Source organism: Rhineura floridana, chromosome 13 (genome assembly GCF_030035675.1).
Source record: "Rhineura floridana isolate rRhiFlo1 chromosome 13, rRhiFlo1.hap2, whole genome shotgun sequence".
Taxonomy (NCBI): Eukaryota; Metazoa; Chordata; class Lepidosauria; order Squamata; family Rhineuridae; genus Rhineura; species Rhineura floridana.
The window spans coordinates 4,999,994-5,022,432 of NC_084492.1; the positions used below are offsets into that span (position 1 = coordinate 4,999,994).

Sequence of the window (22,439 nt, forward strand, 5' to 3'; positions counted from 1 at the left end):
TAGGTAAAACTGACCATGGGGAGGAGGAAGGGGAGGGGGAGGAGGGGGGAGGGGGAGCAGGGGATTGGAAGAGGTTGGGGATGGGGAGGGAGGGGCAAAGGAAGGGGGAGGAAAGAGCCAAGAGGGAGGGAATAGGAGGGAGCAGAAGGGAGGGTGGGTTTGATTGTTTGCATACATTTTGAGTTCAATGGGATTTATTTCTGTGCAATCATGTTTGAAAATGGAAATGGACTGCCTTCAAGTCAATCCTGACTTACATTGACCCTATGACGAGGGGTTTCATGGTAAACGGTATTCAGAGGTGGTTTTACCATTGCCTTCAGTAAAATGAGTACCCGGCATATGCTGGGGGGTAAAGAAAGGCCGGGGAAGGAACTGGCAATCCCACCCCATATATATGGTCTGCCTAGTAAACATTGCAAGACGTCACCCTAAGAGTCGGAAATGACTCGCACTATAAGTGCGGGGACACCTTTACCTTTTTTCCTCTGCGGCTGAGACGCAGTGACTGGCCTAAGGTCGCCCAGTGAGCTTCATGGCTGTGTGTGGATTCGAACCCTGGTCTCCCAGGTCGTAGTCCAACACTGACCTGGGGGGCAGGGAGGGGAGGGGGAGGAGATTGGGTGGGTGGGTACTGCGCAGAAGGGAAGCCCCTTTTCTTTATTTATTATTTGATTTATATCCTGCCCTTCCTCCCAGCAGTAGCCCAGGGCAGCAAACAGAAATGATAAAAACACTTTAAAACACCATAAAAAGACCTTAAAATACATTAAAACAACACAAAGTTAAAAACATTTTTTTAAAGCTTTAAAAAGATCTTTAAAGAAAACATATTAAAAGCAATTCTAACACAGATGCAGACTGTGATAGGTCTCAACTTAAAAGGCTTGTTAAAAGAGGAAAAGTCTTCAAAAGGCGCCAAAAAGATAGCAAAGAGCAAAAGGAAAACATTGTGAACAGTATCATTGCTTTTAAGCGTTTCCCCCACCTTTTTATTCTACAGCAGGCACAAATTTAGACCAAAGCTGTCCCTGGCCACATCCACACCAGGCCTTTATTTCACTTTGAACAGTCATGGCTTCTCTGAAAGAATCCTGGGAAGTGTAGTTAGTGAAGGGTGCTAAGAGGTGCTAGGAGACACCCTGTTCCCCTCACAGACTTCAATCAGAGTGGCTGACTGTTAAACTAGTCTGGCCACTGAAGCTCCCTCAGTGGAACAGGAGTCTCCTCTCAACACCCTTCACAAACTACATTTTCCAGGATTCTTTGAGGGAAGCCATGACTGTCTCAAGTGAAATCAAAATATGGTGTGGGTGTGGCCCACTGATTAGACAAGCCCAGCAGCTGTGAGTCTGGCTTTTAGAACTCTGACAGTTGGTTCTCATTGAGCATGCCCGATGCTATCATAGGGTTCCAGCCAAAATTTAATAAATTAATTCAAAATCAGCCTGGCATTTTTTTAACTTTTAAACTGCAGAAGATGAAGGTCAGAGTGTGGGGCAGGGTCAGTATTAGGATTACAGGTCCTCTGTGAACATGGCTGATTTTTAATGAATTTCAACAGATTATGAGAGCTCTCAGTGAAAAAAGTCCAAAAGGGCTCTGGGGTTTTTCTCTCTCTTTTTAGACTTTGAACTCTCGATTCTCTCTGACTGTTTTGTGTATCGCCATGAAAATTGAGAGGGTTGTTAAGCAAGCGTTTCTGAGTTCAGAACTATAAGTTTTGTAAGGTTTTGTTTTGAAATGAGCTTATGGGAAGCATCAGAATGGCATGCGGGGGTATTTTCAATTTAACATTGCAGAATGTGAAAAATGCATGCTGGCTATAGTATACAGCCACTCTCGTGGCTGTATAATCTATATTGATCCATTTAAAAAACCATAAAGAAATATTAAAACAATACATTGATGAGGACCAAGCAGAAATCACAACTTGGTGCAAAAGGTTAAAGATCCTCTATTCCCCCCTACCTTGTCAGGGTCCTGCTCTGGATCAGAGAGGCCCAACGCTTGCAATTTACTTATTTAAAAAATGCTAATTATATGAATGGGGTCATGTCAGGTTTGTCCCTTAGAGTATTCTGGGCTGAGGCAAATGGGATATGGCGGACCTCCAGCTGAGTTGGCTGGGCCTTGGCTCAGCCGGGCTACACTGGCATAAGCCCCTCAACCCTGAGCCAAAGGTCCACCAGGGAAACCCAGCCTCACAGAAGGGGAGCTGATGGAAGCTGGTGAAAGGCCTGCAGAAGGGGCGTTCCAGGGGCATGCCAGAGGAGGGGCTGAGGGGGGTGGACTTGCACGATATCCAGGTCCCATTTGGCTTCCTCCTGTGGCTCTCCGTCGGGGCAGCCAGTATGCCAGGAAAATGGGTAGTGGCAGGAAACATGTATTTTGTTTCTTTCCATTGCACCCCACTGGTGCAGCTAGCATCCTCCCTGCCCAGAGGCCTCCAAGCGGCAGCTGGATGTGGTGCCCCCTCCCACCAGATCCGCCTCCACCAGTATTGCTCCTACTGGCTACCTGAACTTGGATAGTTAAGTTAGACCAGACCCTGATGCAAAACATAGACATAAAATAAATTTGAGGCTGCCAAAAGGCACACTAATCAGAACTCCTGCTTCTTGTGATTACAAGTATAATAGGAAGTAGTGAAGAAAAACACAGTCGTTTTTTATATTAGAAAGGCTAGAGATTAATTACATCAGTGTACTTTTTAGCATTAGTTATCGGTCAGATCATCATCAGTATTCCTTTCAGAGCAGCCTGACAGTTACCTGATCAGAAAAAACTAAGCAGGCTCTTGGGTGGCAACGCCCAAATGCCTTCATGACATCTGTCGTGCCTCAGGTTTTTCCTCCTCTTCTCTTTGTCCTTTTGCTATCCTTGGTGCTTCTTTCATGACTCCTCAGGGATTTGAAACTAATTTCCCTGCCATCATTAGCAAGAAACTTTATCCTTCATTAAAACCAAGCAGAGGGATAGAAAAAGAGTGTGGCATTTTCACACCCTTTTTCATTTGATGAAGTGATATGCAAATAATCCTGCAAGCCAAAGCAGCAATAGTTAAGCATTCAGGTTTTTTTAAAAAATACCTTCCTCATTAAAAACCAAGCAATTATCCTAAGAACAGAAAAAGGCAAAGAGTGCTTCTTCCCTGCCCAGTGCTAAAACTCCCCTCATCCTGCAGATGTTTAATTGTCACCCAGGAGAAAAGAGCAGATTTAATTAATGGTGGAGGACAAAGAAAAGAAGGTGAACTGAACATTCACTTTACAGCTGGGCGCCCAAGAAGCCGTGTGACTCTGCATATAGTTGGCTTAGCGATGGGATGCAAAGTCACAGCCGCATGCAAATACTGAGCAACTGAGCAAACATCAACTCAGTTCCAAAGACTCCCAGCTACATGGTGGGATTGGCAGTCAGATGAGAACTGCAGGACAAATTGGTCACAATCCACCTTGCCCTTTCTTCCAAGGAAGATCCATGTGTGGAATATTGCCACACATGCAGCCACTGGTGACTGGAGATGCACACTGCAATGTTAATTTTCTCTCCCAAACTGGATGGCTGCATTGTCTGATGTGCTGTGGGTGGGGGAGTGCACCTGCACAACGGGGGCAACCAGCTGCACTCATAACTAAGGACAGACCAATTTGTCCATTACAGTTTCTCTCAGTGTCTCATTTTTCTAAACTTCAATTCATTTCTGCATCTGTTTACAAGCTGTTCCTTTAAAAAAAAAAAAGTCACCACAAAAATTCAGATGCATTTTTATGCATTTTACCTAATAGATGCCTTTTGTTTGCCATTTTGTTTAATATTTTTGAAAGCAGTGTTCCTTAACATGATGCATTTTCCCACTAATATATGCATTTTTGGGCACATTTTTTGGTTGGAGAACTGAGTGGCAAAATTTGGAGAAGGGTGGGTTTCAAAGGGTAGCTGCATTTTTCTTTGTGTATTTTTATGGGGGGGGGAGCATGAATTTGGTAGGTTCACATCAAAAAACAAACTGACCAAATTCCTCCTCTTTGCTCTGCGCAACTCGTGGCCTGCAATAAAGCTGGTTTTGTGCATACATGATTCTATTTGGCTTAGAGGAGTTTTTTAAAGCAGCTGCAACAGCAGCATGTGTCTCTGGATCAGGGCTGTTGGAGGGAAGGTAACCAGTAGTTTGGAAACAAAATTATGTTACACCATTTCCCTCAACCTCTTCTACTTTGCCTCTTTTCAAGAGCTCTGGAGTATGAGCCAGAAACCTCTTCAGCTGGGAACAGGTCAATTGAGCTAGCACGAGGCAAGGCTTTGCCTTCTGAGGGAGACCCAAAAGCTGAGAGAGGAAGCAGCTGTCAGTCAGCCAGGTGGGCAGAGACAATCTAAGAGCAGCTCAGTCTGTGCCTGAGCCATGTCCAAGTCATGCAGCCATCATGGGAGAGGTCTCTTTGATCCTTGTATCACCTGACCCCCTGGTACACCTGGTAGCTGTAATGTCACCTCTGGTGCAGTGGTGGTACTCCAGCATGGTGAGGAGTAGGCCAGAAGCTTCCTTCTCTGGCAAACTCATAGTGAAACATAGACTTGGGTCCCTGGCTTGGGATTTTGGGTGATCATGGACTGTGTATGCACAGGCTTCAAAGAGAATTCTTCAGGCACAGTGTCTGTGATTGGCAGACAGTATAAATCCCCTAGATTAGCCAGGCCTAGTATCAAGGGTAGAAGCCTGCCTGGTTTTCTGATCTTGCCTGGTCAACAGAGCTGCACAGTCTATCTGCTGCACTTTGACCTCCGGCTTCAAGTCCCTGAGCTGCAGAACTCATGCTTTGCTTCCTCAGACGTGGATACTGTTTGGATTTTGGATTGCAAACTTTCCTTTGGAATTTGCTAGCTGTTTGTGCCCTCCTCTGATGGCAAGCTTCAGGAAATAGGGGTCCCCAGTTGCTCTCTGCAACACAAATTGCTAACCTAGGGGCACATTCAAGGGGTCGGGGAATGGTGTCTTGGGAAGAAGACTACCTTGAGGGGTGAGGGTTGGATCCTTGGCCCTTCCTTCCTTAGTGGCTTCTCCAAAAGAACCAAGTGTGAGGGTAACATCATGAAGGCCATTTGGTCCCCATCAAGCCAAAGCTGTCAAGCCCCTCCAAAGTCCTGACAGCTACCCAGGATGGGGAGGAAGCCCTGCAGGAAATTCAACCACAGCTTGCCAAGGAAACAATCTGGAAACTGTCATCACTATACATGCACAGCAATGACAGCAACACCTTTCCGGGAACAGATGGTCAAAACTAGCAAACAGAATTACCAGCTTTTGAAGAGTGGGAATTTTTATCCACAATCCAGAATAAACTAGCCATAGTCCTCCAAACACCAGTTTTCATATTTTATTAATGAGCCTCCCAGAATTGCAAGAGTACTTAGAAAAATTGGGGCTTTAGTTTTGATCACCTGCCTTTTAGCTGATTAATCAAGTGGCTTATTTGATAAATTTACATGCATGTATTTCTTACCAAAACCTCAATATCAGTGCCTTTCTCAGATAACTTGCAATTTAAAAAGCTCTTTGGCTCACTGTATGTCATGACAAACCATTGTCAGAGCAGCTTAATCATGGTTTGCATCGTATCTGAATTGGCAAAACACAGTTGTGGTCATTGTGTCACATCTGGAGGCTGTTGCATTACAGAGATAGGAGTAAACAGAAAGGATGGAAAACAAAAACAGACAAGCGGCTGGTTTACTATTATAGGTTTGCTCACTCAGCATGCTGTCTGAACAGAGTTGTTGTTAAGAAAGAAAATCCATCTTGAATACAGTTCCCTATTACTGCAACACACCAAGACTTCAAGAATAAAAAGCGACGCTCTTAACGCATGGGCCCATCAATGAAATTTAGCTCATAGGTATTTAAATTGGTCGCTGATTATTTAATTATTTAAATCAGCTCAAAGGCACAATCTAGTGTATGCATGGGGAAGCATCAGTATTCCTCCAAAAATTGCTGGACAACTCCCATCATCCCTGACCGTTTGCCATGCTGGCTGGACTGATGGGTGTTAGTCCAGGAACATATGGAGGCCCTCAGAGTCTCCCCATCTCCAATCTAGTGGGAAGTTCTCCTGCATAAGCTCTTGCAGAGCTCTCATTCAAGTGTTAGTTAATGAACATACTGATGAAAGTATAAACCAATTAACTCTATGGAGAAAAAGGTCTCCCTCTTCATCTCACACTCCTGCCCCCTTGCACCACTTAAATTTGTTTTGCCACTGGAAAAACCAAATGCCATTGGTTCCTTTTAATAGTGGATAGTTTCTTTTCTGGCTACCCTTAAAACAAGCAGATCTTTGTAGAAGAGCTGCCTGATGAAGACATAATGATGCTGACCTCCAGGGCAGAAAGACCTTGTCATTAGGAAAGAGCCTGCCAATCTCAGCACTATGAGCACATGCCACTGGCTGAACAAGGTGGAAATGATGACCTCTCCACTGGGGGAATAAGCATCCCACTCCAGTTGAGGGTCACTAAATCATTCTTCCTTGAATGTGACAGCTGTGAGAGCTCATCACAGCAACTATATCTGCAGTGGCAGAACTAAAGCAAGCAAGCGCTCTCCTAAAAATCCCTCTCAAAATTCTCTTCTGTGAATGATATGAAGTATTCCCCATATTTGAACTGATTGGTTGGCTCAAATCAAGAGGCGACATTCACCAACACTACCCATGCCTGCTTTTTAGCCCTGCTAGCCCCTTTGGGTTGCCAGGATTCCAGCTCACACTTCTGCCACAATGCTGGAAGCGATAACTGGCCGAATCCACCTATAGGGTCTAACCCTGGCAACCACTTGCTCAAGTCACCCTGTTCCAATCAGTCTCTCCCCCTCCCTCCCTCCCCCTCCACATCAAACTGTCCTTCCTGCGTTCAGCTTGCATTCTTCCAAATCCTGCCCACAAATGTTTAGGTAATCTTCACTTATGTGAAAAAGGATAGCATTTTTTTCTCCTGCCTTTTTCTCAGGATGCTTGGGAAATGATTTATATTTTCATTTAAGCAATGTATACTTACTTTACCTACAAGGTTCGGAAACTTAAATTGGTACAAAGAGCTGCAGCCAGAGTGCTAACCGGGGCTGGTTACAGGGACCACAGGAAAGGGACCTCGGGGTTGTAGTGGACAGCACGATGAAAATGTCGACCCAGTGTGCAGCAGCTGTGAAAAAGGCAAATTCCATGCTAGCGATAATTAGGAAAGGTATTGAAAATAAAACAGCCAATATCATAATGCTGTTGTATAAATCTATGGTGCGGCCGCATTTGGAATACTGTGTACAGTTCTGGTCGCCTCATCTCAAAAAGAATATTCTAGAGTTGGAAAAGGTTCAGAAGAGGGCAACCAGAATGATCAAGGGGATGGAGCGACTCCCTTACGAGGAAAGGTTGCAGCATTTGGGGCTTTTTAGTTTAGAGAAAAGGCGGGTCAGAGGAGACATGATAGAAGTGTATAAAATTATGCATGACATTGAGAAAGTGGATAGAGAAAAGTTCTTCTCCCTCTCTCATAATACTAGAACTCGTGGACATTCAAAGAAGCTGAATGTTGGAAGATTCAGGACAGACAAAAGGAAGTACTTCTTTACTCAGCGCATAGTTAAACTATGGAATTTGCTCCCACAAGATGCAGTAATGGCCACCAGCTTGGATGGCTTTAAAAGAAGATTAGACAAATTCATGGAGGACAGGGCTATCAATGGCTACTAGCCATGATGGCTGTGCTCTGCCACCCTAGTCAGAGGCAGCATGCTTCTGAAAACCAGTTGCCAGAATCCTCAGGAGGGGAGAGTGTTCTTGCACTCGGGTCCTGCTTGCGGGCTTCCCCCAGGCACCTGGTTGGCCACTGTGAGAACAGGATGCTGGACTAGATGGGCCACTGGCCTGATCCAGCAGGCTCTTCTTATGTTCTTATGACCATACAACTCCCCTGTTACAACAGCTCCACTGGCTGCCAATTTGTTTCCAGTCACAATTCAAAGTGCTGGTTTTGACCTACAAAGCCCTATACGGCTCAGGTCCAGACTATTTGACAGATCGTATCTCCCTACATGAACCTGTCTGGGATTTGAAATCTTCAGTTGAGGCGCTTCTTGTGTTCCCCACACCTTCGCAAGCACATATGACGCGGACACGAGATAGGGCCTTTTCGGTGGCCGCCCCTAGGCTGTGGAACTCCCTTCCGAGTGAGGTGCGATCAGCTCCCTCCTTGCCGTCTTTCCAGCGACAAGTAAAGACTGTTTTATTTCACCGGGCATTTGGGATAGAGAACGACCAGGATTAAGTGTCATAGGTTTGGCGATTACATTATATGATTTTATTATTTTAAATTGTCCGCTGTTTTTAACCTATATTTTATGGTTTTAATTTTTCTCATAGTTTAATTCTTTTTTAATAATATACTCTGTATGTTTTAATGGTGTTGTTTTTAGTTGTAAGCTGCTCTGAGTCCTATTGGAAAAAGGGCGGGGTAGAAATAAAGTTTATTATTATTATTATTATTATTATTATTATTATTATCTCTTTGTGTAAAGATATTGTCCCAAGCCAAACTGACAGCTTTTCCTGCCTTTGAAGAAGCTGGACTGCAGCTGTTCAGTTCCGTCAGCAAAGGAACATCCATGCCACACATTAGCTTAGCCAATCACTGCCAGAGGCTTGACTGCCACAAGTACAATATTATATTCTCCAACAGCACAATCCTATTCATGTCACTTCTGAGTAGACATTACTTCTAATTTTTACTGAGTTCAATGGGACTTCCTAGCAGCAGGATGTGTAGGATTGCAGTCTGAATCTCAAATATTTTCCAAATATGTTTTATTTTCCAATTATATTTTCCAGAAATCGCTTCCTGAAGTGACTAGTTCCTCTGTCATAATTTCCTGATTATGAAGCTGTTCACTGTATTAAGGACTCCTCATGAGTTTAAATATGTGCTAGAAAAGGGGAAATAAATCGACAAACATAAAACTAGTCCTGCAGATCTGATGGCATGGGAAAAGAGTATTTTTGACAGAAAGATTTGAACTATTTATCTGGGATTTCAGAACAAACCTTTTAAAATGTTATTTTATCTAATGTAGAGCCAAAAGGAGAGGGAATATTTTTCATGAAAGCTTTCATCAGCTGTGAAACACATCACCCCATCTTTTAGGGTTGCCAGGTCAGAAGCATCTCAAATCCTGAGATTTCAGGGGTGGGCCCAAGTGATGTCATTAAGCATGATACATTAAGCATCAACCACAGTTGCTTGGAGCATACAATTCAAACAAATATATTTCTCTGATGGGAAATTAATATGTGTCCTGAAGCTGTTATGACTATAGTTTTATACAGCCATGATAGTGGCTGTACACCATAGTCAGCATGGATTTTTCACATTCTACAATGTTAATTTGAAAATACCCCTCATGCCATTCTGATCCTTCCCATAAGCTCATTTCAAAGCAAAACCTTACAAAATGTATAGTCCTGAATTCAGAAGTGCTTGCTTAACAACCCTCTCAATTTTCATGGCCAGTTTTCAACAGCCAGAGAGAACAGAGAGTTCAAAGTGTAAAAAGAGGGAGAGAAAAACCAGACCCCTTTTGGACTTTTTCTGTAAGAGTTCTCATAATCTGTTGAAATTCATTAAAAATCAGCCATGTTTACAGAGTCCCTGTAATCCTGTTACTGACCTTGCCCCATACTCTGACCTTCATCTTCTGCAGTTTGAGAGTTTAAAAAATGCCTGGCTGATTTTTAATTAATTTAAGAAATTGTGGCTTGAACTGAATGATAATGTCGGGCATGCTCAGTAAGAACCAAGTGTCAGTGTTCTAAAAGCCAGACTCACAGCTGCTGGGCTTGCCTAATCAGGAGGCCACACCCACACCATACCTTTATTTCACTTTAGACAGTCACGGCTTCCCCCAAAGAATCTTGGGAAGTGTAGTTTGTGAAGGGTGCTGAGAGGAGTCTCCTATGCCCCTGACAGAGCTCCAGTGACCAGAGGGGTTGAACAGTTAGCCGCTCTGATTGAAGCTCTGTGAGGGGAACAGGGTCTCTCCTTGCATCTCTGAGCACCCTTCACTTCCCGGAATTCTTTGGGAGAAGCCATGACTGTCTAAAGTAAAATAAAGGTCTGGTGTGGATGTGGCCAGGGACAGCTTTGGTTTAAATTTGGATGGGACGTTGCATGTGCCTGCTGTAGAATAAAAAGGTGGGGGAAACGCTGAACAAGAATCATACTGTTCACAATATTTTCTTTTTGGAAAGGAAAAGGGCTTCCCCTCTGCCCAGTGCCCACACACCCAATCTCCTCCTCTCCCACTTCCCTCCCACTTCCCTCCCCCTTCCTGCCCTTCCCCTCCCCTTCCTGCCCTCCCCCTCCCCTCCCTGCCCCTCTCCCAGGTGAATTTCACCTATCCTAAGCATGATTGCACAAGAGTAAGCTCCACTGAAGTCAAAAAGCATGCAAATGATCAAACCTGCCCTCCTGTCTTCCTATCCCCTCGCTCTTGCCCCTTCCCTCCCCCTTCCTTCATCCCTCTCTTCCCCTCCACATCCCCTTCCAACCCCCTCCTTCCCCTCCTCTCTGCCCTCCCCTCCTCCTCCTCCTCCCCCATGGTCAGTTTTACTTATCCTAGGATGACATGGGAGACCAGGGTTCGAATCTCCACACAGCCATGAAGCTCACTGGGTGACCTTGGGCCACAATGCCTCTCAGCCTCAGAGGAAGGCAATAGTAAACCACCTTTGAATACCGCTTACCATGAAAACCATATTCATAAGGTTGCCATAAGTCGGAACTGAGTTGAAGGCAGTCCAATTCATTTTCAAGCATGATTGCAGGGGAGTAAATCCCACTGAACTCAATAAGCATACAAATGATGAAACCTGCCCTCCCTCCCTCCTCCTCCCTCCCATCACATCCCTTTTGCCCCTTCCCTGCCCCTTCCTTCACTCCTCCCCCTCCCCTTCTAATCCCCTCCTTCCCCTCCCATTCCTGCTCCCCTCTCCCCTTCTTCCTTCTCTCTACTCTCCCCTCCCCCTCCTCCTCCCCCATGGTCAGTTTTACCTATCCTAAGCATGATTGCACAGGAGTGAATCCCATTGAACTCTATTGTTGTTTTGTATTATATGTTATATTTTACTCTATGTTATATTTTAGTCTATGTACGCCGCCTAGAGTGGCCGTTAATTCGGCCAGATAGGCGGCCTAGAAATAAAATTTTATTATTATTATTATTATTATTATTATTATTATTATCATCAGACCTGGAAATGATCAAAGCTGCTCTCCTTCCCCTCCTACCTGCTCCCCTCTCTGTCCTCCCCTCCCCATCCCCTGTGGTAAGTTTCATCTTTCCTAAGCATGATTGCAGGGGAGTAAATCCCACTGAACTCAATAAGCATGCAAATGACCAATCCATTCTCAACAAACTTGCACAGGATCCAATTTCTTACCTCCTGCATTAAAAAGCAGAGAAATTCACTAATAGGCAAAAAAACCCTTGCATTTTAAGAATGTACCTATAGCCAACAGATATTTCTATCAAACTTTAAAAAGCAGGGAAATTGGGCAGCCATAGTGAATGCACCAGAAGAGCAGGAAACTTGACCTCCTCTCTGAAATATTGTACTGCCCTACAAATCTGCCAAAATGCAAACACAATTTGGGTTGGTCTTTCACAGTCTAATCCATTTTCTGTGTAGCTTGGAACAATTTGGTAATATGTGCCTCAGAATAGCTACCTTCTTAAACCGCAAGGTTTTTTGCCTATTAGTGCCTATATACACTAAGTCATGGGGTGGGTCAGTGTATCTTTAGCTTGGGACAGGAAATTTTATTTGAAATGTATTGTTGTTCCTTTACTGTATGTTGAACAGTATTTTGTTAAAATATGACTTGTATTTTAATATGTATTTTTAATATGTATTTTGTATTTTCCTTTTACATGTGTTGAATTGTGGTAGCCTATGGCTCTGAGCAATAAAGATTCATGCATCCATTCATTAAATTACATTTAGACAGAAATCTTAGCTAAAAGGTGGAGCCTGGGTAGGGAACATTTAATCTAGCCTACTTGCTTCTGGCAAGAAGGGTTTAAGTGCCCTCAGGCCAGGCCAGTCACCAGAAGGCCAATGTAGGAAGAAGGGAGCCTAGTGTTGTAGAGATGTTAGATGGGAGCAAACAGAAGTAAAGATGTATGCCCCTGAAGGCTGCAATTCTAAACACACTTACTAAGGGACTAAGCCCCATAGAACTCAACAGGACTTACTTCTGAGTAGATATAGTTTGGATTGTGCTGTTGGTAAAGCTTGACTAGGGATCCTCTGCAAAGATATCCATATCCAAGCAGGGTTGGCAACTCCTCTTTTAACATGGCTGCTCCAAACATCTTTACAAATTTGATCCTTCACTTCAGAAAGAGGTCTGAGAAATGAGTAAGAGTAAGATGATTCTCTACCCTTTTCTGTCTACCTTGTGGGCTGCTATAAACTCACTTTGACAGCCAACCCAATTCCAGTGAGTAATAATTGACAGAGAGAAAACACACATGGTTTGGTCTACCTTCACAGGTAGTAGATTGGGAACAGCAACAATTGCACCCACACTTCCAAATATGTGAATTCCCTTTTACATCAGGCAAGAAACAAACCATCATGCAACCAACAAGGTGCATCATCAGTGGGTTTAAGGGGGTTGAGCTGAGTGCATGGAACCACTGTTGTTGCTTTTATAGAAGTAAGGGAGTGAGGTTAAATGTAAATGAAATGCAAATAGAAAAGAAAAATAAAAGACAGTGATGATTTCCTAAATGCAATACCATACCAACCACAACAAGATTCCTATGGGTAAGGCAGACAACTCAGCATCCCACACCCAGTCAGGATTCATAACCAAAAACCAAAACTAAAAAAATCCTGGCAGCCAGCCAGCCAATCAAGGTCACAGAAATCCCCATGCAGCACAACCTGACCGGGGGGCTGCAGTTAGTGCAGAATGCTGTGGCACAATTGCTGACATGAGTGAGACCCTCTCAGCACATAATACCTCTCTGAAATCTGAAGTGGTTGCTGATTTGCTGCCAGGACAAGTTCAAGGTGTGCTTTCCACGTTATGGGTTCCACATAGTACTTGTTCTGCTCTTGTAAGAAATCAGTCCTTTATTGTGGCAGTACCTACGCTATGGAACTCCCTGCCTATTGACATTATACTCTTCATCGTACTCTTTTCAGCACCTGCTAAAATTATTTTTGTTCACGCAAGCCTATCCAGGCCTGCGTGATTTTTATCTGTTTTTAAGTCTTTGTTGGTTTTATTATTTTGAATGTTTTTAATACCTGTCTTTAACTGCTTTTGCCAATAATTTCATTGTTTTAATTCCTTCTGTAAACCACTTTCAGATTTTTTACAATAAAGCGGTATATAAATGTTGTAAATAAAATACATAAATACATTTTGGAGTCACTGTAGCCCTTGAGTCTCTTCCCACATTTGGTACCATCTAGCTCAGTACTGATGACATGGACAAGCATTGGCTCTCCAGGATTCCAGGCAATAGTCTTTTCCAGATATTGAATTTTGGACCTTTGCATGCAAGGCATATGCCCTGCCACTGAGCTACAACCCTTCCCCTGTTTAAAAAAGTATATTTTAAAATTGTTCTTTACAATTCACTAATGAATGAACATCATACCTAGGACAGATCCACACCATTCATTTAAAGCACATTCAACACACATTTGAAGCACATGAATCCCACCACAGAATCATGGGAACTATAGTTTATTAAGGGTGGTGAGAACTATAACTGTGAGGGGTAAACTACACTTCCCAGGATTCTTTAGGGGATGTCAGGCACTTTGAATGCAAGTTGGATATGCTTTAAATGTATTGTGTGGATCTACTTCATAAACTTTGCCTGCATGTAAATAATTTTAATTATTTTTTCAAAATGGAAATGAGTTATAAAGTGTACTGGGTGACCATGGGCTACTCACCATCTCTCAGCCTAATCTGCCCCTCAGGATGAAAACAACAGAGGGGAACCATGACTACACCAAGGAAGAAGGGCAGACTTAAAATGTAGAGGAAATAATAATCTACAACCATAGTGTGACACATCAAATACTTATTGGGACACAGCATGAAGAAATATTTATATTTAATTTATTTTATTAATTTATTTTATTTAATTTAATTTATATACCACTTTGAGCTGTTTTGCAACTGTTTATACTTGTTTTTATTGTTACTGGATTTTAAAGGGATTTATTTCTTATTGTGAGCTGCCTTGGTTTCCAATCACCAACCCTACCTCACAAGGTTGTTGGAAAGACTCCATATACACAAACATACTGAAGATGTAAAAATACATACACCCATATAATAGTTTATTTTCAAACCAGTTCGTCATTGCAGAACATTTTTAAAAAATCAGTATTAGTTTCCTACGTAATAAAAACAGTGAAACCTAAGTAAGCCCTGCCTAATTGCTTTAAAAATAGGATTGCAGGGGGAGAGAAAGATTTACAACACAAACACAATTCTTTGCTATGTTCACTCAAAAGTCCCATTAATTTACAGCACAATCCTAATCATGTCTACTCAAAAGTAAGACCTATTGAATTCAATGGGGTTTACTCCAGGTATGTGGGATTAGCATTGCAGCTTTCCTCCCAGAAATGTGAGTACTGGATTAAAGCTTCATATTGGGAAGGTTTTCAAAACACTGCCCTCTTCAACAGGCCAGGAAAATTTAAACTTGTTTGACTTCTGCACACAAGAGAGGAAAAGACTGACAGCTATATACTTACTCAATTTATGAGATTTTCAGATAAACAGGAAAAAACAACCATTTTCTGGCATTATAATGGGGTCTAGGCACTGCCTGGAGGTCAACAAATCAAAACTCTGACTTCACTCGTTGACTACAAACCTGAAAGAGCAGGGATAGAGCAGCATTCCTCAAGCTGATTTAACAGAAGTTGTGGGAGGGGGCGGCTGATGTTTTGGTGTATATCTCGTGAACCAGACCACCCAGAAACTTAATATTTCTTTTTAAATTAAAGCTGAGAGTCTAGAGATTAAGGTGACTCATCTGGAGACCTGGGGAGGCCCCCCAGAATCCAGAGTCTCCAGGTGAAAACCGGATACCTGGTAACCCTATTTTTGGTGACAGTGTTAAAGGGGCCTGGACAAAAAAGATATTGGCCAAAATGTTTGCCCAAAGGGAGGACAGAAAGCATCACCCCCACTCTGAATTGGGTTTGGGATGCCAACACCTAGCCACATTTGAATGCCTATGAGCAGTGTGGTACACAGAGTGCTATCACCTATTTTTTGCTGTCCAAAGCAGCCATTTTGTGCTGGCACCCATGGCTCTTTTATAAAGATATGAGTACTGGCACCTCATTTTTTACCACAAAAAGCACTGCCTATGCGGCCATCCATTCAATGTAGGCAGGTCACATTTTAGTGATTTTGGAGAAGCTGCAAGAAGAAATGCAAGTGTTTTCCTGCCCTCACTCTCAGTGGGATTAGTGAAGTCATTATATAGCCAGATCTTAGGGCTTACCACATGGGAGCATAACTTCGTGCTAAAGATGCTGTTTTTACCTCCATTTTCTGTTTGCACTGTCCACAGTAAGGGCTCAATAACAGCTGCAAACATGGTGTTTTCTAGTCACACTTGAGGGGAAGCATCAATCGCAGAGTTTCCTAAAGACCACGCCCTCTAATTTAACATTCCCACTCCCTCTTGTTACCTGGCAACCAAGCATGCTCAGTTTGTTCTACCAGTAAGTTTCATTTTTTTTAAAGTGTGATTATTTGTATTTTCTCTAGTACAATACAACTGAAATACAGATTTTTGTACGAGCAGTGTTATGCTTTTGTGCACAAGTTAGAGGGGGAAAGAAAATAAAGGTACCATTTGCAGCAACATAAAAAAGCATTGCAGAGCAGGGGAGAGCAGCTGTAAATTGCAGGAAATAAAATGAATGAAGGGAGGAGGAAGGAGTAGGCGTGGAGAAGGGAACGATTGACACACCCACCTAAAAGCATCAGAGCACAGAGTCTGCAAGCCCTAGAGATACAGAGTGGAGACTTTTTTCCTTCCCTTTTCGGATTATCAGAGGATTGGGTTTGTACAGATTTATAGGGGGGAAACTGTGATTGCTTCTGTTTGCCAGTAAAGTCATGTGAACCATGCAAATTAAAAGGGGATGCCTGTGTACAAAACCCTGTGTAGATGAGCCCTCATTGTCTGTAGCATCTTGACAGCATCACATTAATTACATGATCCCTGATTGGCAGGAATTACTTGGAGATGGAGAAAGTCTAAAAAAATATGCTCAAACAGCAACAGGTTGGGAAAATAACTATTATAAAACCAGAAGCACAACAGCAAATTAAGAAGTACAGGGTCCCTTCATGATAGTCACAGCCACCTTTTTTGTTGTGGGGTTGAGAATGAGATCCTTCTTAATGCCTTCTCCCACAACAACAGACATCCCTAGGAGCCAAAAACCATGAGAGTGTTAGCTACTGAGAAGATTCTTCTGTGTGGCTGGCTCACCTCCTTTCACTCTGATTGGTTCCAATCAGCAGGAAAGGACAAGAAGCATGTTAGAAGACTCTTCTCAGTGGCTAACACACTCCCCTTTTATTCTGATTGGCTCATGGGATGCTGGAGACATAGGGACCTGCTGGGACCCTGCTCTCAAAAAAGTAAGGGGTCTAAGACACCCCCCCGAGACCCTGGACCACTACACTCCTGTATAAACAGCTATAGAAAAAAAATACAATCAAGGATATTTGAGGGAACAGAACTTGAAAGCTCCCCTCACTCCAAAAATGTTAATTTGTATTACACTGCTTTCCTTCCCCAAAGTGACACCTGTAATATATGATGAAGATGAGAAAACAGAACAAAGAATATAGAGGACATGTCTACACAATGCAGGAGGATGTCAGTTATGGAAATTTTGATATGATACATTTTGCTGCATTTCAGTGAAAAGAAAGCTTTCCATTTCTAATGACCCCACCAAATCCTCATAACTAAAAGGATGTTTTCTTCCCAAAAACGGGGGCTGGGAAATCTATATGGATGATTCAATTATTTAAATTGGGGGGGAGGGAATCACAGTGCATTTACAACGGTTACATTTCAGAAAAACAGAATTGGATGAAATTTACTGAGATGGTAACCCCATCTGAAGAGACAAAGTCTGCTAAATTTCTGGTGAATGAGTCCAACAGTTTTGATGCCAGGCACCTTTAAATTTGGAGCATTTTGAAAAGTTTATGCCACCTGGTTAAATAAGCTATAGGTATTTGCATGAAACATACAAGCAATACAGAGGTATCCTATTTATTTATTGATATATTTTGAAAAATGGATACCATTTAACTGTAAATAAAACCTCAGAAGTAGGAGACCACTGGCACTCCAGATGTTGCTGAACTACAACTTCCATCAGCCCTAGCAAGCATGACCCATGGCCAGGGCTAGAAAGTGAAACGTTTGTCTATTAATGGAAGGAGGAAGCTGAATCTCCGGTAAAAGGGGTCAAGGTCCACTCAGCCTTCCATCCATCCATGGTCGGTAAAATGAGTACCCGGCATACGCTGGGGGGTAAAGAAAGGCAGGGGAAGGAACTGGCAATCCCACCCCATGTATACGGTCTGCCTAGGAAACGGCGCAAGACGTCACTCTAAGAGTCGGAAACGACTCACACTACAAGTGTGGGGACACTTTTACCTTTACTTTTTAATCTTAAATTCAGTTCTTCACATTTTTGTACCAATTTGTAATTTTTTTAAAAAAAACCTTCATGAAAATTCTTCAGCACTTTGGTGCATACTTCTTCCAATAACACATTTTTGTAGGCAGTTTTGACTAGTGTACACATTATTGCAAGCCTTTTCTCATCATCTAATGCATTTTTGCATGCGATTTTCACTCATATATTCATTTTTATGCACGCTTTCCCTAATATATGCATTTTTGTAAATATAGTTTAGTTGGCGAGCTGCATCCCAAAATTCTAATAAGTGTGAATTTCAAAGGATGGCTGTGTTTCAGTTCTCAGATTGTTTCGGAAAGTGCAAATTTGATAGATTCAGCTTGAAATGCAAAGTGCATCTAATTTCTCACCCATCCCTAGCCAGGGCTGATGGGAGTTGGAATCTAACAACATTTGGGGAGCCAAAGTTTCTGTAGACCTGCTCTAAGTGGTTTACAGAGAATATAAAATATAATTAAATTGTCAATAAAAATCAAAGTTAGAAACAATTTTTTTTAAAAAGCAAAATGAATAAAATCAACAGTTAAAAGTATACTCTCTCAGCTAAAATTACAGATTAAAATATACTTCAATTTTGCATGCCTGGGTAGGCTTGCATGCACAGCTGATCCATCTCAGATCCAAAACAATTCTACAGTCATACCAGTTTCCTAAATCCACAATTCTCTGGGCAGAAATGATCTCCTCTAAAATAAGAAAACAGCGATGACATTAGCGCACTATGACATTAATGCACATTGCTCTAGATCGCTTTTCTGCACAATCTCCCTTGAAACAAATGTGATCTGCACAGCTCTTGCAGAACTCCATTCATTTCAGTGGGGACTGTGCAGGAAAATCTTGTGATGGATGGTGTCCTTGGTGTGAACTGACAGAAGAGGGACAAGGAGAACTATGTCACCTCTTTATGATACTGTTCTTATAGGGTTCATAATAATAGGATTAAGCAAATCCCATAGTATATTCCTAAGAAGTCTCATAAAAATTTATACCGAGCTGACATCTATCTATCTGTCTGTCTGTCTGTCTGTCTGTCTAATCTACATAATGCACAGATTGGCTAGAGGAAAAGTGTACAATTCATTTCCTAGATAATCTTCTCCTCTACAGGAAATGAAATGGAAGTTTTCATTTTTCTTGCCCTTCTCTTGTCCCAGAGAACTGAGTGTTGTTTCGATAGTCAGCCAGCTGGAAACAGTGTATAAACTCTGAGGAAAGAGAGATTTGGAGCTTCCATGTTCGACAAAGTATTTTGGTAGTATCACAAGAGTCGAAAGTGATGGAATCACTTTTTTTTAAAAAAAAAAAATCTAGATGACTTACATTTGTATTCATGCTGACTTTTCTTGAAAGTATTTCTTGATCCAAAGAGGAATAAAAAGGGCACCTGACCATTATTACCCAAACACCTGAAAGTTGAGGTATCCCCCCCCCACTCACTCACTCACACACACACACACCTGGTGGCATACTTCATTCTTACACCTGAAAAGTTTACTAAGAGCAACCCTCAGAATATGTGCTTCTTCATGAGTTAAGTATCTCATGAACATAAGCAGCCCTGCTGGATGCGACCAAAGGCCTGTCTAGTCCAACATCCAGATGCCTGTGAGAAGCCCTCATAATGCAGCAAAAATTCAACTGAGTCCTTAATTGCATGTTGTTCTTACTCTAGAATAATCTCCTGCTTCCACAGTGGGCATTGACTGTGGAATAGCCTGGCTTCATTTGCTTACTTTTTATGGCTCATCTGCATGGCACCGTGAACAAAACATCCTCCTCCCATGTTTTCCCTCTTCAGCTTCAGTTTATTTTTAGAACTCAGAAAATCCGACGTCTTCAGCAATGGAATTGCTGCACAATTTCCCTGGTGTAGCTGGCACTTGTTTGGTAGTGGGGTTTTGTTTTTGCTGGTTGTGACCTGTAGCAGTTTGCCCTAACCCCTTTCTTCTCTGTGATACATCTCTCTTCTCAAGAAATCAACTCTATCACTTTAAGTCTTCCTTTTCCAAACAGTCCTGCCTTTTCTTTTCTCCCCCACAAATTGCAATGAAGGGGGCAGTCATGACTGTGTGTGCAGGGAGGGCTTTAACTCTTTACACACACACACACACACACAGAGAGAGAGAGAGAGAGAGAGAGAGAGAGAGAGGTACCAATGAAAGCCATTCACCCTCACAATTGGCGCTGGGGAAATGGGGACTGCCCACCTGACAGGAGAATGTCATTTCAATTCCAAACATCTGGAAGCAGAACTGCCATTCTGCTTTTAGCTTAAACAGAATAGCAATGTCTGCTTGTTGCTAAATCATCCACCTCTGGAAGCTCCTGACATGGATCCATTGGAAAATCATACTCTTTCCCCACATTTTCACTACTCACCTAATTTTACAAATATGTATTTGACAAGCACACTTGATCCATGTGCAATAAAAACCTTGCTGTCTGTCTGGATCTGAGTAACTGCAAAATGGGTATCAGTTGTGTTGGATGCAATATGCCCTTGAATATCAGTTGCTGGGGAGAGTGATGTTGGGTTCTGCTTGTGGGCTTCCCATGGGCATCTGGTTGGCCACTGAGAACAGGACAAAAGCTGGACTAGATGGTCTACTGGCCTGACCCGGTAGGGCAATTCTTATGTCTCTGGGGTGAACTACTTCTTGACCTCTGTCCTGATGACAGTTTATACCTTTCCAAGCAAATATTCCCATGGTCCTTCCTTTTCAAGATTTCATCACCAGTGGCCTCCAGAACTTCATGCCATGCAACTCTTCAGACTCTGCATGCAAGCCAGGATTATTTGCCAAGGAAGTCTGTCTCACAAACCTTCAATCTGCTGCTGGATCTGGTTGGCCCCAACATTATGCACACATGTTAGATACACATATGACACCCCTTCACAAGGTCGCTGAGCACAGGACTACTGGGGGGCAGGAGGCGGAGAGGCAAAACAGCATTGCATGGATTGCAACCCCCTTACACATTCATTTGATGGGATACAGCTGCTCCCATGTTCAGGTTAGAATCCTACAGAGGAAGCTGGATTTGTATGAGGCTCATACCTGCCCCCCACCCAATTCAAGGAGGATGAATAGCAACTTGCCTATGGAAAAGGGGTCATGGTGTTGTGTTGCCCCTTCTTGTCTGTTGTTGTGGTTAAACTTTCCAGAGTTTATAGGGGGAAGGATCAGGAAAGACTTGCAATTCAGGCAGGGCCAGCGCCAGAGAGCGGCCAGGTCAGGCCCTGGCCGAGGGCCCCTGAAGGGCCCCTGCTTAGGATGGGTGGGTAGCACGCGCTTCCGCGATCCATGGCAGAATCAGCTCCCGACCCTTTTGCAGATTCCAGAGAGGGAGCTCCCAGGCACACACACCCCACTACCACACAGGCCTGCAGTGCCTGCCTGCCTGCCCCAACTACCTTTCCCTTGAAGTAAATGGTTGCTGCGCTACGGGCACATGCCTGCCATCAACCAAGATAGTGGCCAAGGTTTTCCTAAGGGGCTGATGCCCCTACTGCCATCTTGGTTGAGGAAAGGTAGGTGGGTCATGTGTGCAGGTGCCAAGGCCCAGGTCAGGCTGGTGCCCAAGGGCCCTGGCATGCCTGGTGCCAGCCCTGCTGAACTTCATCCATTCAGCTACTGCTATCAAGCACCAAGTCTCCATGTCAACCCAAATACATTTAACTTTATAAGATACCTAGCAAATTAATCAACAGGTTGCAGATGACTCTTTCTTTAAGTAGGGACAGGCTGAACTAAACAGCCTGAGCATCACCTGAAACAGCTCTTTGAGACAGGGATCTGAACAGGCCCAGTGCCAGAGGGCAGCCAGGTTGGGCAAGGGCCTTCTACAATCTGGTGCCAGCCCTGAATACAGGAATTAACAGCTCCACACGTAGCAAACTCCTTTGGCTCTCCAGAGCTCTTTTTATGTCCTGGGAGTTCAAGGAAAGGCAAGTTTGGAGCCAATGCTTTAAGCCACTTCACTGTTCTCTTCCTGTCACAATAGTCATGGGAGGGTCAGCTCAGAACCTCTTTAGGTTCTGATGATGTAGCAGCAAACTATAGCTTACCATTATATCTGAAGCAGGCAAATGGTGGGCTGTGCAAAGCGGTATTGCAAACCCACCTCTTGTCTGCTGCTAAGTTGCAAGTGAGAGAGGAAATCCAAGCACACGAAAAGAGGAGGAAGACGTGAGTGTGAGCACAGGGCTCATTCACAAATGGTCAAATTATGGCTTAGCATTACTTCTGAACTGAGCCAGAGACTTTGGGTATTCTAAACAGTCAGAGCTGGCTGCTTCCCACTTGAGGATCTATAACATGTAGCCAGAGTCTCTATTGCTATAATCCACTTGGCACACTGATCCAACACAGCCTCATGTCAGACTATGGGTCCATCCAGTTCAGTGTTGCTCTTCTCAGTCCTCTCTGTAGATGCCACTAAGGACTGAACCCAGGACCTTCTGCATCCAGAGCAGGCACTCTGCCACTGAACGACATTTATTTATTTATTTAAAATATTTTTATTAGGGCGGTGCACCAGATTCAGCCGAAGCCTGACTCCCTAACCAAATTGGGTCAATTGGGGGGGGGT

The 22,439-nt window shown here is 43.2% G+C and overlaps 1 protein-coding gene across 6 annotated transcripts in view; it reads right to left on the reverse strand.

Annotated features, from left to right (window-relative positions):
• The window catches only part of CHST8 (carbohydrate sulfotransferase 8), a 395,568-nt gene that overhangs the window by 319,063 nt on the left and 54,066 nt on the right, over positions 1-22,439 (reverse strand). For 2 of the 6 annotated variants that reach the window (XM_061594275.1, XM_061594276.1), the window contains exon 2: positions 7,057-7,200. The exons of 3 other annotated variants lie outside the window; for them this stretch is intronic. The gene's annotated coding sequence lies outside the window, so the exon portion shown is untranslated. Of the gene's footprint in view, positions 1-2,774; positions 2,804-7,056; positions 7,201-22,439 lie in introns of those variants that run through there. One more of the 6 variants, XM_061594277.1, reaches the window with a different exon arrangement.